Consider the following 16,630-nt stretch of genomic DNA (forward strand, 5'->3'; position numbering starts at 1 on the left):
AAGATATGGAATCAACCTTAAACATCCATCAATAGAGTTTTGGAGAAATAAAATGTGATATTCTTTTTTTGTAAAGATTTATTTATTTATTTGAAAGACAGAATTACAGAGAGGCAGAAGCAAAGGCAGAAGAGAGAGGTCTTCTATCCCCTGGTTCACTCCCCCAGATGACCACAACGCCCAGAGCTGTGCTGATCCAAAACCAGGAGACAGGAACTTCTTCCTAGTCTCCCACATGGGTGCAGGGGTCCAAGTACTTGGGCCATCTTCTACTGCTTTCCCAGGCCATACTAGAGAGCTGGATTGGAAGTGGAGCAGTCGGGACTCCAACTGGCACCCATATGGGATACCAGCACTGCAGGCAGTGGCTTTACCCGCTATGCCACAGTGCCGGCCCCAAAAATGTGATATTCTATTGGAATATTACTCAGGCATAAAAAAGATTGAAATTCTGACATTTGTCACAAAATGGATGGAACTGGAGTTCTCTATGCTTAGTAAAATAAGGCAGGTCCAGAAAGACAAATATCACATTTTCTCATTTTTGTAGAGTTAATATAGAGAGAGTATAAAAATTATAAGGGTGCTGTGTGTTATTTTCTCTTTAGATACTTCCTCTTATTTCATTGACAGATTATAATTGTACAGTTTTATAGGATATAATGTGATACTTCAATACATTCATACATTATGTATTGATCAACTCAGGACACTTAGGTTCTTCATCATCTTAAATCTTCAGTCACATCTAAATTTTGTTTGTCTTCTGCTATACCTCCAACTAGTTTCTCTTTTTCATAAATGATACTCATTTAGATGTAAGTGTCCCAGGAGGCTCTGTCCCTGGCTACCTCCTCTTCTCTCTTTTGAGTTGTCTTCTGGGCAATGCAATCCCATGGCTGAGGATTGTCATATCATTTGGTCTATAGTTATAAATATTGCGTCACTGAATTATACTATGTAAATAACAATATACCCTTCCTCACATTAAGATCATTGTCAAAGTCTCCCATTTTATAATATTAATACCTGTGATTTCAAGAAAAAATAGTATATATGTGTATGTGTGTAATATCTACATATGAAGTCCATGAGGCAAAATGTTAAAAATTGTTAAATTTTAAAACCAAAATATAATTTATTACAATGAAAAATAAGAGAAAATATATAATCAAAAGAAAATAAATTCTTGAAAATAAAAATTATTCTGTACATCCCTACATTATATAACCAAACAAATAGAAGTTTCATGTGAATGGGTTACAGGTGAAGTTAAGATTGGTTACAGATTGGTAAAGACTAGGGCCAGTAGTAAGGCACAGAGAGTTAATTCAATGCGCTACAACACTGGCCTCCCTTATTAGAGAGCTGGTTCAAGTCCCAACCGCTCCACTTCTGATCCATGTGGCTCAAGCACTTTGGTCTCTGCCACCCATGTCGGAGAACGCAGTGGAGGTCCTGGCTCTTTGTTTCAGCCTTCCCAGCCCTGGCCATTTCTGCCTTTTGGACAGCAAGCCAGTGGCTGGAAGATCGCTCTTTCTGTCTCTCCCTCTCTCTCTTTGTCACTCTGCTATTTCAAATAAGTAAAAATAAAATCTTACACAAAATGGTGAGAGACAAAAGAGGTTGCAGTGACATAGTTTACAGAAGAGGTTCTGGAATCAGATGGTGGAGTTGAAGCAAAGCCCTTGTTGACTTTCTTGTCCTTAGATTGCCTGGTTCTATGGAAGAGAAGCAATAGAGGGGATGATGGTGGGAGAAAACACTGACAGATTGTAAGAGTGCACAAGAAAGGAGTAAAGAGATGAAAGGAACAACAAGTTCCTTCAAGGTAGGAAACTAATTCTATTATGAAGGAATCTGTAGGATGCACAATTTAATCTTTAGACCTTATAAAAGAGATGGCTAACATTTTTCTGTAATAGCATAGCCAAAATAAGGACTTAAATAATAATCTCATAGCTAGATTTACTTCACCATCAGCAAAGTAAACAGTAAGTAGAAAAAACCTCCCTTTCAGACCAAAGGGAAAGAAAGTTTTTAAGTGAGAATATAATTTTCCTCATGGGCATTGGCTACCTTAGAAAAACTACTACAGAACATGCCTGTGACTGACTATAGACTTGTAGTTCAGGCCACCGAAGATTAGAGATGGGACACGGGCACTCCCTTGACTTGTATACTCTGGTCTGCTTTAACACAAACCAGGAGGAAAAGAAAGCTAGGCATCAGAAGCAATGGGTGGCAGGCCTATTAATGGCTGATCTGTACAGTGATCTGCCCTCAAGGAGACCCAACAGGCCAGTCCACTGCAGTGGCTTTCAATGTGGTAAGCCTGGGCTTCAGCAGAAGTCAGCTTGTGAGGAGCCCTGGCAGCTCTGCCAAGAGTTGGATCACTGGAAATGGACCTGCCCTGGAGTCGAAGGATGCCCAGGTCAGAGCCACAGATCTTATTGGCTCTAAGCTGAAAAGCCCTTCACTCAGCCCAACTTCCAAAGTGACCACTGCAGCTGAGGGAACGGCCAAGTAGGGTCAGCAACATTGCAGGCAGAACTGTAAATTTCTTGTTAGAGATGCCACCTGCCCTTACCTGGCCAGCTCTCCTCCCAGGCCAGCTAAGTCATGAAAGTAACAGAGTGCCTTCCCCTAGGAGGTTCACACCTCCCTTAGGATATACCCCATGTGAAGAGATAGATAGGTCTGGGCCTCTTAACTTATAAGGCCTAAAGCCCAACAGATTATTATCAAGCCCCTTCTGTCAGGTTCTGTTTGCCTCTCAATCAGAAAACTTAATTGTAGCTTAGACAGCACCTTTCTTAGCTCCTCTAATAATGACTCTGTCCTTTGTTCTAGACCCTGTCTAGCACACTTGGGCCTCATTCCTTCGTAATCATAACCTCTACTCTACCACCAATGGCTCTACTCCCAACCTGTGTGTACTGATGATCCTCTTCCCCACTTAATGCTGTATAATTGTTCAGACCTGGTTAATGCCACTCTTAGGATCATTGGTTACTATCCTCACCCTGTCTTTTATGACCTTGTCTAAATATGATCAGAGTCAGCGAACTTGGAAGGCTTCCATAGCCTTGGCAACTCAAGACGAGTGCCTAGGGTGGTTACTGGCACCATAAACTAGAGTGTCAATTTGTTGGGTCAACAACAGGAGCCACTGTGCACTTGCTCCTCTTGTGGGATCTCTGTCCTTAACGTGCTATACATTTTGATTTAATGCTATAACTAGTACTCAAACAGTATGTTTCACTTTGTGTTTCTATGTGGGTGCAAACTATTGTAATATTTATTTAATATATACTAAATTGATCTTCTGTATATAAAGAGAATTGAAAATGAATCTTGATGTGAATGGAAGGGGAGAGGGAGCAGGAGAGGGGAGGGTTGCGGGTGGGAGGGAAGTTATGGAGTGGGGGAAGCCATTGTAATCCCTAAGCTGTACATTGGAAATTTATATTCATTAAATAAAAGTTAAAAAATAAATAATAAAAAAAGAAATAAAATAAAATATATCTAAAATAAAAGCCAAGGAATCATGTAAGCAATAGCAAAGGAAATTTAATAAATGTACAATCTTTCAAATTGTAAAAAAAAAAAAAAAAGCCCTCGCCTGAAGCACTGACATTCCATATGGCCACCGGTTCGAGTCCCAGCTGCTCCTCTTCCAATCCAGCTCTCTGCTATGGCCTGGGATAACAGTGGAAGATGGCTCAAGTCCTTGGGCCCCTGAACCCACGTTGGAGACCCAAAAGAAACTCCTGATTCCTAGCTTTGGATCGGCGCAGCTCTGGCTGTTGCGGCCATCTGGGGAGTGAACCAACAGATGGAAGACCTCTCTCTCTCTGTCTCTACCTCTCTCTGTAACTCTGTCTTTCAAATAAATAAAAATAAATCATTAAAAAAAATGGACAAGAGTGCTGGCTTTGGAGGCCTCTCAGAGGTATAAGTAAATAATTTGATAGCATGGGGAGGCAAGATGTGGGAATAGGTACAGGGAGGTCATCTCTAGGCACTGCGAAATTAGCAGGAAAAAAGTGGAGAAGGTACACTCTCGGGAAAAAAGTTGCAGGAAAAACAGCAAAGGGAGGTCTTGCAAAAGCACTGCAAACAGTCTGAATCTCAGTGGAAGATGCAGGCACACAGCAAGGAGCATGGAGCACGGAGCACGAACACAGCAAAGAACCCAACAGCCCGCACTGGCTAGCAAGGTGAGGTCAAACTGCATATGCCCGCAGCGCGGTAGATACAGCTGGAGGGAGAGCCTAATAGACTGAACCGTAATTGAGTCCGGCCCAGAACCCTCAGGGCAGCTGGACAACTGCTCACCCAGAGAGGGGGGAAAAAAGAAGCATATCTCTCTCTCCACTTCTTCCCTCTCCACACCAGTGCCCTGTGGCTAGCTGTGAGAAGTCAGGTGCCATTTCAGATATAAAGAGGTAGCAGCTGCTCCAGCTCTTTTGTGCACACACAGCAGTTAGAGGGGATAGTCAGCAGGGGCAACCACAGCAGTTCGAGACAACTGGTGGGGTCTGTTCCCACCTAGTCATTGGGGCAACAACACCAGCTGCACTGCACCCACCCAGCAACAGGTGGGGAGGGGGAGCCATCCCCACTAAAGGGAAGTGCTGCCCCTGTTGTACCCACTAAGCACAATTATGAAAGGAGTAGGGCTGCAGCCAATAGGTATTGTGCATGCTTGTGATTCAAGAATTTTTTTTTATTTGACAGCTAGAGTTATAGACAGTGAGAGAGACAGAGAGAAAGGTCTTCCTTCCATTGGTTCACTCTCCAAATGGCCACCACGGCCGGTGCTGTGCCAATCCGAAGCCAGGAGCCAGGTGCCTCTTCCTGGTCTTCCATGCAGAAACACTTGGCCATCCTCTACTGCCCTCCCAGGCCACAGCAGAGAGCTGGACTGGAAGAGGAGCAACCGGGACTAGAGCCCGGTGCCCATATAGGATGCAGGCACCGCAAGCAGAGGATTAACCAAGTAAGCCACAGCACCGGCCCTGGGATTTTTACCAGGGGGGAGAAATCCACATCCCCCACTGACTAGTCTAGCTGGGGGAACCAAACTTGAACTGAGCGGGTGAAACACATATGGGCAGCGGCTCTGGGAACCCTTCAGTCTCTCTGTGAACAGGACAGGATCATGGGGCAGAGCGGACTCCCTCATACTCCTTGACCATGGGAGCCCTGGGTGCTAAGACTGTGAAAACACTGTGACTGTGTGAGAGGGGGCTGGGTGTAGCTGTGGTTCTGGGCAAGCTCTGGGTGCAGAGCCATACTCTCAGAACCCCCTGGGCACACCCACCACATGCCTCTCAGAAATTTACTGGAAACACAGACTTTCCACTAAGTCACAGAGCCACAGCTCAAAGATAAAAGCCATCAGAGGGGAAAAAACAACAATTAACTTCACAAATGCCTAAAAATAAAAGCAGAAATTCAAGAAAGAAAAATAAAGAAGACACCATGACACTCCCCCAAAGGAACACAACATTTCAATATTAGAATGTGAACATGAAGAGATTGAGGAAATGCTAGAAACAGAATTCAAAAAATTAAACATAGGATTACTCAAAAGCAATCAGAAGCAAATCAAAGAACTAAAGAAAACCGTATGTGACATAGAAATTTTTCCCATGAAACTGAGATTTTTGAAGAGATCTCAAAATGAAATATTAGAAATGAATAACTCCAAAGATCAAGTAAAAATGCAGTGGAAAGCCTTAACAGCAGATTTGGTGAGGCAGAAGAAAGAATATCCAAATTAGAAGATAGATCGTTGGAAATCCTACAAACTAAAAAGCACAAGAAGAAAACAGAAAACTTAAAATCAGTGTTGAAGTTTTATGGGATACCATGAAACAACTCAACATATGGTTCTTAGGAGTTCCTGAAGGTTTGGAAAGCAAGAATATACTAAAAGGCCTATTTAGTGAAATAATTAAAGAAAACTTCCTGAATTTGGAGAAAGAAAGGAAAGTCCAACTACAGGAAGCACATAGAACTCCTAATAGACGTGACCAGAAAAGATCCTCACCAAGGCACATTGTAGTCAAACTTTGAGCAGTAAAACATAAAAAGATTCTGGGCCAGCGCCATGGCTCACTAGGCTAATCCTCCGCCTGTGGTGCTGGCACTCCAGGTTCTAGTCCCGGTTGGGGTGCCGGTTCTGTCCCGGTTGCTCCTCTTCCAGTCCAGCTCTCTGCTGTGGCCAAGGAAGGCAGTGGAGGATGGCCCAAGTGCTTGGGCCCTGCACCTGCATGGGAGACCAGGAGGAAGCACCCTGCTCCTGACTTCAGATCAGCGCAGCGCACCAGTAGCAGCCATTTGGGGGGTGAACCAACGGAAGGAAGACCTTTCTCTCTGTCTCTCTCTCTCTCTCACTAACTCTTCCTGTCAAAAAGAAAAAGATTCTAAAATGTGCACAACAAAAACACCTGATCACATTCAAAGAATCTCCAATTAGACTCACAGCAGACTTCTCAGCAGAAACCCAACAGGCTAGAAAGGAATAGTGAGATATATTCCAACTCTTCAGAGAAAAAAAAACTGTCAACCCATAACACTGTACCTTGGAAAGCTATCATTTATGAATGAGGGTGAAATAGCGACCTTCCATAACAAACAAAAATTGAAAGAATTTGGCACCATTCATCCAGCCTTAAAAAAGATGCTTAAGGATGTGCTACACACAGAAACACAGAAACATGGTCATCACTATGAAAGAAAGTGAAGGCAGAAAATCTCCCAGTAAAAATATAAAGGAAATCCAAAGTAAAAAAAACAGGAATACTTATGGGAAAATGATATGGCCAAGTCATTACTTATCAATAGTCACCTTGAATGTAATTGGCCTCAACTCTTCAATTAAAAGATAAAGATTGGCTGAATGGATTAAAAAAACAAGACCCACCTATTTGCTGCCTACAAGAAACACATGTCACCAACAAAGATACATGCAGACTGAAAGTGACAAGATGGAAAAAGATAATCCATGCTAACAGAAACCAAAAAAGAACTGCTGTAGCCATCTTAATATAGGACAAAATAGACTTTAACACAAAAACTATTAAAAGAGATAAAGATGAGCACTAGGTAATGATTGAAGGATCAATAAAACAGGAAGATGTGACTATAATAAATGTATATGCACCCAAATACAGGGCACCTGGCTATTTAAAAGAAATGTTGATGGAAACAACAGAGTTAATACATACCATAGACCAAATGGACCTGATGGAAGTCTACAGAACTTTTCATCCTACGGTTGCAGAATACACATTCTTCTCACAAGTGCATAGATCTTTCTCTAGGATAGACCAAATGCTAGGGCATAAATCATGTCTCAGCATTCAAAAAAAAAATCAAAATCATACCATGCATCTTTTTGGACCACAATGGAATAAAGCTTGAAATCAACAAATCAAAAATTTCTAGAACATATGCAATAGCATGGAGACTGAACAACATGCTCCAGAATGAACAGTGGGTCATAGAAGAAATCAACAGACAAATCAAAAAATTTCTGGAACCAAATGAAGATCACAATACAACATATCAAAAATTATGGGATACAACAAAAGCAGTATTAATAAGAAAGTTTATAGCAATTAGTGCCTGTATCAAGAAATTGGAAAATCACCAAATAAATGAGCTACCAATGCATGTCAAGGATCCAGGAAAACAAAAGCAAACCAAAGACAAAATTATTAAGAGGAAAGAAATGATTAAAATCAAAGAAGAAATAGAATTAGAACAAAAAATACGAAAGAGCAGCAAAACGAAGAGCTGTTTATTGAAAAAACAGTATTTTTACACTTTGTGTTTCTGCGTGGGTACAAACTGATGAAATCTTTACTAATTATATACTGAATCGATCTTCTGTATATAAAGATAATTGGAAATGAAAAAAAAAACCTGGTGTTAAATTGGAAATGGCATAGAAAATTAATTAATTTTTAAAAAAATATTATGTAGGATCTCTGTCTTTAATGTGCTGTACACTCTTCTTTAATGCTATAACTAGTACTCCAACAGTATTTTTTTTTCACTTTGTGTTGCTATATGGGGGCAAACTGTTGAAATCATTACCTAATATATACTAAACTGATCTTTTGTATATAAAGAGAATTGAAAATGAATCATGATGTGATTGGAAGGGGAGAGGGAGCGGGAAAGGGGAGGGTTGTGGGTGGGAGGGAAGTTTTGGGAGGGGGAAGCCATTGTAACCATAAGCTGTACTTTGGAAATTTATATTCATTAAATAAAAGTTTAATTTTAAAAAAATGGATGGAAATTTAAAAAAAGAAAAAATAAACAAAATTGACATACCATTGACCCAAAAAAGGAGAGAGAAGACCCAAATCCATAAAATTAGAGATGAAAAAGAAAATATAACAACAGACACAAGTGAAATAAAAGAATCATCAGAAATTACTACAAAGAGCTGTATGCCAAAAAACTGGGAAACCTAGAAGAAATGGATAGATTCCTGGACACATGCAACCTATTTAATTGAGCCATGAATACATAGAAAATCTAAGCAGACCAATAACCAAGACTAAAAGTGATCAGTAATAAAGACTCTCCCAACAAAGAAAAGTCCAGGACCAGACAATTTCACCTCTGAATTCTACCAGAAATTTAAAGAAGTACTAACTATAATTCTTCTCAAGCTATTCAAAACAATTGAAAGAGAGGGAATCACCCCAAGCTCCTTCTATGAAGCCAGCATCATCTTAATTCTTAAACCTGAAAAAGATACAGCAGAGAAAGAGAATTACAAACCAATTTCCCTGATGAACATAAATGCAAAACAACTCAACAAAATACTAGCCAATCAAATTCAACAACACATCAGAAAGATGACTCACCTGGACCAAGTGGGCTTTATACCTGAAATGTAGATTCAACATTCACAAATCTGTCAATGTGATTCATGACATTACCACACAGAACAAAAAACATATGATTATCTCAATAGATACACAGAAAGCGTTTGATAAAATACAACACCTTTTCATAAGCAAATTGGGTATAGAAGGAACTATCTCAACACAATCAAGGAAATTTATGACAAACCCATGGCCAGCATCCTAACTGAGTGGAGAAAAGTTGGGAGCATTTCCATTAAGATCCAGAAACAGACAAGGATGCCCACACTCTCCATTGGTATTGAGTATAGTCCTGGAAGTTTTAGCCAGAGCCATTAGGACAAAAAATAAAATAAAATAAAATGGATACAAACTGAAAAGGAGTAAGCCAAACTATGCCAATTTGCAGATGACATAATCCTGTATATAGGAGATCCAAAAGACTCCACTCTTATCATATTTAGACAAGGTCATAGTCAAAGTGGAAGTTCTCTCCTCCCTTCAGAGAAAGGTATCTCCTTCTTTGATGAGCTGTTCTTTCCACTGGGATCTCACTCGCTGAGATCTTTCATTTAGGTCATCATTTTTTTTGTGCCAGAATTCCTTGGCTTTCCATGCCTGAAATACTCTCATGGGCTTTTTAGCCAGATCTGAATGCCTTAAGGGCTGATTCTGAGGCCAGAGTGCTGTTTAGGACATCCGCCATTCTATGAGTTTGCTGTGTATCCCGCTTCCCATGTTGGATCATTCTCTCCCTTTTTTGTTCTATCAGTTAGTATTTTCAGACACTAGTCTTGTTTATGTGATCCCTTTGATTCTTAGTCCTATCATTATGATCAATTGTGAACAGAAATTGAACAAATGGACTAGTGAGATGGCATTGGTACATGCCACCTTGATGGGATTGAATTGGAATCCCCTGGTATGTTTCTAACTCTACCATTTGGGGCAAGTCCGATTGAGCATGTCCCAAATTGTACATCTCTTCCCTCTCTTATTCCCACTCTTATATTTAACAGGGATCACTTTTCAGTTAAATTTAAACACCTAAGAATAATCGTGTGCTAATTATAGAGTTCAACCAATAGTATTAAGTAGAACAAAACAAATACTAAAAGGGATAACATATTAAGTTGTTCCTCGACAGTCAGAACAAGGGCTGATCAAGACACTGTTTCTCATAGTGTCCATTTCACTTCAACAGGTTTCCTTTTTGGTGCTCGGTTAGTTGTCACCAATCAGGGAGAACATGTGATATTTGTCCCTTTGGGACTGGCTTATTTCACTCAGCATAATGCTTTCCAGATTCCTCCATCTTGTTGCAAATGACCGGATTTCATTGTTTTTTACTGCTGTATAGTGTTCTATAGAGTACTTATCCCATAATTTCTTTATCCAGTCTACTGTTGATGGGCATTTAGGCTGAGTCCAGGTCTTAGCTATTGTGAATTGAGCTGCAATAAACATTAAGGTGCAGACCGCTTTGTTGTTTGCCAAATTAATTTCCTTTGGGTAAATTGCAAGGAGTAGGATGGCTGGGTTGGATGGTAGGGTTATATTCAGGTTTCAGAGGAATCTCCAGACTGACTTCCATAGTGGCTTAACCAGTTTGCATTCCCACCAACAGTGGGTTAGTGTCCCTTTTCCCCCACATCCTCGCCAGCATCTGTTGTTGGTGGATTTCTGAATGTGGGCCATTCTAACTGGGGTGAGGTGAAACCTCATTGTGGTTTTGATTTGCATTTCCCTGATTTCTAGTGATCCTGAATATTTTTTTCATGTGTCTGTTGGCCATTTGGAGTTCCTCTTTTGAAAAATGTCTGTTGAGGTCCTTGGCCCATCTCTTAAGTGGGTTGTTTGTTTTGTTGTTGTGGAGTTTCTTGATTTCTTTGTAGATTCTGGTTATTAATCCTTTATCTGTTGCATAGTTTGCAAATATTTTTCCCATTCTGTCGGTTGCCTCATCACTCTCCTGACTGTTTCTTTTACAGTGCAGAAACTTCTCAATTTGATGCAATCCCAATTGTTAATTATGGCTTTGACTGCCTGTGCCTCCAGGGTCTCTTCCAGGAAGTCTTTGCCAGTGCCAATATCTTGCAGGGTTTCTCCAATGTTCTCTAATAATTTGATGGTGTCGGGTCATAGATTTAGGTCTTTAATCCATGTTGAGTAGATTTCGGTGTAAGGTGTAAGGTAGGGGTCTTGCTCCATGCTTCTGCACGTGGAAATCCAGTTTTCCCAGCACCATTTATTGTATAGGCTGTCCTTGTTCCAGGAATTGTTTTTAGCTCCTTGATAAATATAAGTTGGCTGTAGATGTGTGGGTTGATTTCTGGTGTTTTTGTTCTGTTCCATTGGTCTATCCATCTGTTTCTGTACCAGTACCATGCTGTTTTGATAACAACTGCCCTGTAGTATGTCCTGAAATCTGGTATTGTGATGCCTCCAGCTTTGTTTTGTTGTACAAGATTGCTTTAGCTGTTCAAGTTTTCCTGCGTCTCCATATGAATTTCAACATCATTTTTTCTAGATCTGAGAAGAATGTCTTTGGTATCTTGATTGGTATCGCATTGAATCTATAAATTGCTTTTGGGAGAATGGTCATTTTGATGATATTGATTCTTCCAATCCATGAGCATGGAAGATTTCTCCATTTTTTGGTATCCTCTTCTATTTCTTTCTTTAAGATTTTGTAATTCTCATCATAGAGAACTTTAACATCCTTGGTTAAGTTTATTCCAAGGTATTTGATTGTTTTTGTAGCTATTGTGAATGGGATTGATCTTAGAAGTTCTTTCTCAACCATGGCATTGCCTGTGTATACAAAGGCTATTGATTTTTGTGCATTGATTTTATGTCCTGCTACTTTGCCAAACTCTTCTATGAGTTCCAATAGTCTCTTAGTAGAGTTCTTTGGATCCCCTAAATAATCATATCGTCTGCAAAGAGGGATACTTTGACTTCTTCCTTCCCAATTTGTATCCCTTTAATTTCTTTTTCTTGCCTGATGACTCTCGCTAAAACTTTGAGAACTGTGTTGAATAGCAGTGGTGAGAGTGGGCATCCCTGTCTGGTACCAGATCTCAGCGGAAATGCTTCCAACTTTTCCCCATTCAATAGGATGCTGGCCGTGGGTTTTTCATAAATTGCTTTGATTATATTGAGGAATGTTCCTTCTATACCCATTTTGCTTAGGGTTTTCATCATGAAAGGGTGTTGTATTTTATCGAATGCTTTCTCTGCATCTATTGAGAGAATCATATGGTTTTTCTTCTGCAGTTTGTTAATGTGGTGTATCACATTGATTGATTTGCGAACATTGAACCATCCCTGCATACCAAGCATAAGTCCCACTTGGTCTGGGTGGATGATTTTTCTGATGTGTTGTTGTATTCTATTAGCGAGAATTTTATTGAGGATTTTTGTGTCTATGTTCATCAGGGATATTGGTCTGTAATTTTCTTTCAATGCTGCATGTTTCTCTGGCTTAGGAATTAAGGTGATGCTGGCTTCATAGAAAGAATTTGGGAGGATTCCCTCTTCTTCGATTGTTCTGAATAGTTTGAGAAGAAATGGAGTTAGTTCTTCTTTAAATGTCAGGTAGAATTCAGCAGTGGATCCATCTGGTCCTGGGCTTTTCTTTCTTGGGAGGGCCTTTATTACTGTTTCAGTTTCTGCCTCAGTTATGGGTCTGTTTAGGTTTTCTATGTCTTCATGGTTCAATTTATGTAGGTTGCATGTGTCCAGGAATCTATCCATTTCTGATAGATTTCCCTGTTTGCTGGCATACAACTCTTTGTAGTAATTTCTGATGATTCTTTTTATTTCTCTTATGTCTGTTGTTACATTTCCTTTTGCATCTCTCATTTTATTGATTTGCATCTCTTCTCTTCTTTTTTAGTTAGTTGGGCCAATGGTGTGTCATTTTATTCATTTTTTCAAAAAACCAGCTCTTCGCTTGGCTGATTTTTCGTAATTTTTTTTGGGGGGGGATTCAATCCTGTTGATTTCTTCTTTGATTTTAATTATTTCTCTTCACCTACTAGATTTGGGTCTGGCTTGCTGCAGTTTTACTAGATCCTTGAGATGCATTGAAAGCTCATCTATTTGGTGCCTTTCCAATTTCTTGATGTAAGCAACTATTGCTATAAACTTTCCTCTCAACACTGCTTTTGCCGTATCCCATAAATTTTGATATGTTGTGTTGTCATCCTCATTTACTTCCAGAAGGTTTTTGATTTCTCTTTTGATTTCTTCTATGACCCAGTGTTCATTCAGGAGCACGCTGTTCAGTCTCTATGTGTTTTCATACTCTCTAGGGATTCCTGAGTTGCTAATTTCCACCTTCCTTCCACTGTGGTCTGAGAAGCTGCATGATATGGTTCTAATTCCTTTAAATTTGCTGAGACTTGCTTTATGGCCTAGTATGTGGTCAATCCTAGAGAAGGTTCCATGCACTGCTGAGAAGAATGTAAAATCTTTCAATGTAGGATTAAAAGTTCTGTATATATCTGTTAGATCCATTTGGGCAGTAGTGTCGAATTAATCTGCTATTTCCTTGTTGATCTTCTGTCCGGATGATCTATTTCTGAGAGTGGAGTATTGAAGTCCCCCAGTACTATTGTATTGGAATCTAAGTCTCCCTTTAAGTCCCTTAACATATCTTTTAAATAAACTGGTGCCCTGTAATAAGGTGCATATACATTGATAATAGTTACATCTTCCTGTTTAATTGAACCCTTAATCATAATATAGTGTCCCTCTTTGTCTCTCTTAAGAGCTTTTGTGTTAAAGTTTATTTTATCTGATATTAATTTAGCTACACCTGCTTTTTTTTTGGTTTCTGTTGGCATGGTATATCTTTTTCCAACCTTTCACTTTCAGTCTGCATGCATCTTTGTTGGAAAGATGTGTTTCTTGTAGGCAGCAAATAGATGGGTTTTGTTCCTTAATACATTCAGCCAGTCTGTGCCTTTTAACTGGAGAGTTAAGTCCATTAACGTTCAATGTGACTATTGATAAGTAGTGACTTTGCCCTGCCATTTTCCCAAAGATATTTTCTAGTATACACTTTGAGCTTCCTATGATCTTTTAATAGTAGGTTTTCTTCCTTTACCTTCTTTCATATTGATGTCAGTGTTTCTGTGTTTCTGTGTGTAACACATCTTTAAGCATCTTTTGCAGGGCTTCAGACGAGTGGCGACAAATTCTTTCAATTTCTGTTTGCTGTGAAAGGTCTTTATTTCACCTTCATTCACAAATGAGAGATTTGCAGGATATAATATTCTGGGCTGGCAGTTTTTCTCTCTTAGTACCTGAGATATATCTCGCCATTCTCTCCTAGCTTGTAGGGTTTCTGATGAGAAGTCTGCTGTGATTCTAATTGGAGATCCTCTGAGAGAAATCTGACGTTTCTCTCTTGCACATTTTAGGATCTTTTCTTTATGTTTCACTGTGGTGAGTTTGATTATTACATGTCGTGGTGAGGATCTCTTTTGCTCATGTTTATTAGGGGTTCTATGAGCTTCCTGTACTAGGATGTCTCTGTCCTTCTCCAAACCTGGGAAATTTTCTGCTAGTATCTCACTAAAAAGGCCTTCTAATATTTTCTCCCTCTCCATGCCTTCAGGAACTCCTAGAACCCAAATGTTGGGTTTTTTGATAGTATCTTGTAGATTCTCAAAAATATTTTTTAGATTTCTAATTTCCTCTTCTTTTCTTTGGTTTGACTGTACACTTTCCTGTGCTCTGTCTTCTAAGTCCGATATTCTCTCTTCTGCTTCACCCATTCTGTTTTTAAGGTTCTCTAATGTGTTTGTCATTTGATCTATTGAATTATTCATTTCATTATGATTTCTCATCACTATCACAGTTTCATGTTCTACTAGTTGTTTCATTTCATTTTGATTCCTCCTTAATATTTCATTTTCATGAGAGAGATTTTCTATCCTGTCCAGTAAGGATTTCTGTAGTTCAAGAATTTGTTTTTGAGAATTTCTTAGTGTTCTTATCAATTTTTTGAGATCCACTTCTTGCATTTCTTCTATCTCATCATCTTCATAATCTTGAATTGGGGTGTCTTGTTCATTTGGGGGCGTCATATTGTCTTCCTTGTTCTTGTTACCTCGGTTTTTACGTTTTTGTTTGGCATATTGGAGATATTCTTTGATTTCTTTGCTGTAGTGGTTTTTCTCTTTATCCTATGACTCTAGATTCAGTGGACTGTCTGCTTTTGATGGATCCTTAGAGGTTGTGATGGGTGTTGCCAGAGAGCTCTGTTTGGTTCTTCAGGGTTAAGGGTGTGCCAAAGGTGACTCACCCAGGTTGTTCTCTCTCTCACTGGCTCTCTCTCTCTCTCTCTCTCTCTTTTGACTCAGAAGGGAAGTAATTCCACACAGCTGAGTGGAATTGAGGGTAGTTGATGTATGAAATCTGGCCCCTGTGGGTATTCGTCTGCTCTACCCCAGGGACCATACAAAGGGTGCTCTACCCCAGGGACCACACAAAGACCTCAGTGTGGTCTCAAATTTCTCCGCAGTCTCTCTCCGGGTTGCCAAGGTTACCAAGTTTGTGTACTCGGTGAATTCTCTCGCCCACCCTCGGATTTTCACAGTCTCAGTTCATTAGCTCCACACTTTCACTAGGTCCTAACCTCCTGTTATTTCTCCCCACCAGAGTCAGGTTTTTCTGCTTGACTGATGGCAGGCGCCACTTTATGTATAATGTCCAAAATGGTGCCTGTTCTTTTTCTTGCTCAGCTTTTTAAGGCGAGTGGAGAGAAAGACTAGTGTCCGTGCCGGTTCCCCTTATTTATTTGTTTTTTTTTTTCTCTCCTCCAGTCAGCCTGGTGAACTTTCCCCAGTGGGGCTTCAAGCCTCATTCCCTCTAGGCTCTGTCTTTCCCCGCCAATGTCTCGGGTTACTGAGGTTTTTGTCTCACCTCCCCTTCCAGTGCTGGCACACAGACTCTGCAGCTGGTCTTCCACGTTGTGGGCATCCTTGTTCTCCCCGAAGGTCCTCCGTGTCACATCCACTAGATCCAGAAGAGTTTCTTCTACAATTTTTTCCCGAGCCTTTTCCTGAGACTACAGTAATTCCACTTTTATTGAACTATCTTTTCCCAGACTATCAGTGCGAGCCCTCACTATTCCCTAGATGTTATGACTTTGAATAGCCCTTGTCTCCACTGTTGAGGAACAGTTATATATATATATATATATATATATATATATATATATATATATACACACACACTATTTGTTGAACTCTTAGTATTGGGCTAATCTTATGTATATAAATTTAAATTAAAATAGATCTTAGTAAAATATAAGAATGGGAATAGGATAGGGAGGAAGAAAGAAGGGTGAGAGTGTGGGTAGAAGGGAGGATAGGGTGGGAAGACTCACTATGTTCCTAAATTTGTATTTATGAAGTGCATAAAGTTTGTATACCTTAAATAAAAGGTTTCCAGGTTAAAAAAAAGAAATACATGACATGGATGAAAAATTTTCCTGTAAGATGGGGATGTTGAAGAGAAATCAAATTCAAATATTAGATATAAAAATTTCGGTGTGTCAAATAAAAAATGCAGTGGAAAGCCTTAACAAGAGACTTGGTGAGGCAGAAGAAAGAATATCTGATTTAGATGACAAATTTTTGGAAATATTTCAGTAAAACCTAAAAGAATAAATTAGAAAAAATAAAATCAATGTTTGAGAATTATGTGATATTATC

The sequence above is a fragment of the Lepus europaeus genome, chromosome X (genome assembly GCF_033115175.1).
Source record: "Lepus europaeus isolate LE1 chromosome X, mLepTim1.pri, whole genome shotgun sequence".
Classification (NCBI taxonomy): Eukaryota; Metazoa; Chordata; class Mammalia; order Lagomorpha; family Leporidae; genus Lepus; species Lepus europaeus.